The following is an 812-nucleotide window of genomic DNA, read 5'->3' on the forward strand; positions in this document are numbered from 1 at the left end:
AAATTAACTCTATCCCTGCCGAAACCAGGACACCTGCATGGCTCCTGCACTTGCCTTGATGGTTATGTGTATTGTGTTAGCCTGGCTTACATGAAAGATGATGTTTTGTTTCTAAAATAGTTAGAGTTAATAAACACAGATGGTGTGAGAAAGAGAGAGGAATGGAGTTTCTGCTTTCTCATATAAAGGAAAGCTGTTCTCAAAAACATTTCTCATTTTCCTCCTTGAAGCAGCTGATTTAAAAAAAAAAAATACACAATTTCCTGCCTTTTAATGTCCATAATGCTAATTCCCCCCACAAAAAAATCTCTTCCAGAATTTCTTACAGAATTCATTCAGAAAAAATTTCTTACAGATTTAACTGTCTTCTAAAGACAGAAGAAGATTGTAATAGTAATAGAAATGGGAAGATTGGTAAGAATGGGGAAGGAATGGCAATGGCTGGGTGTGAGGCACCAGAAGGGACCAAAGGCAGGACACTATAAGTGAATGCTGTAAGAGTGGCAGGTGGTGATGGGACCTCATTGAGAAGCCCACCAAGATGCCAGCACACGCTGCGTGCAGCTGCTCAGGACACAGTCAGGAAACGAAGAGCAGGGAGTAAATCCTGATAACTCCCAGAGGTGGAGCAGGATGGACAGTGTAGTTGCTGCCAGCAACTGAAGGGTACAAAAGGCACATCCAGAGACAGCACATGGTCACCAATCTAAGGGGAACCCAGGAAATTTGATGAGGACATGATGGCACCATCCCTCATCCTCAAAGTCATCACGAAGATGGACACACGCATCCTGGTGTCTGCATGCTGGTCG

Source organism: Aptenodytes forsteri, unplaced genomic scaffold (genome assembly GCF_000699145.1).
Source record: "Aptenodytes forsteri isolate BGI_AS27 unplaced genomic scaffold, ASM69914v1 Scaffold137, whole genome shotgun sequence".
In the NCBI taxonomy this organism is placed as follows: domain Eukaryota; kingdom Metazoa; phylum Chordata; class Aves; order Sphenisciformes; family Spheniscidae; genus Aptenodytes; species Aptenodytes forsteri.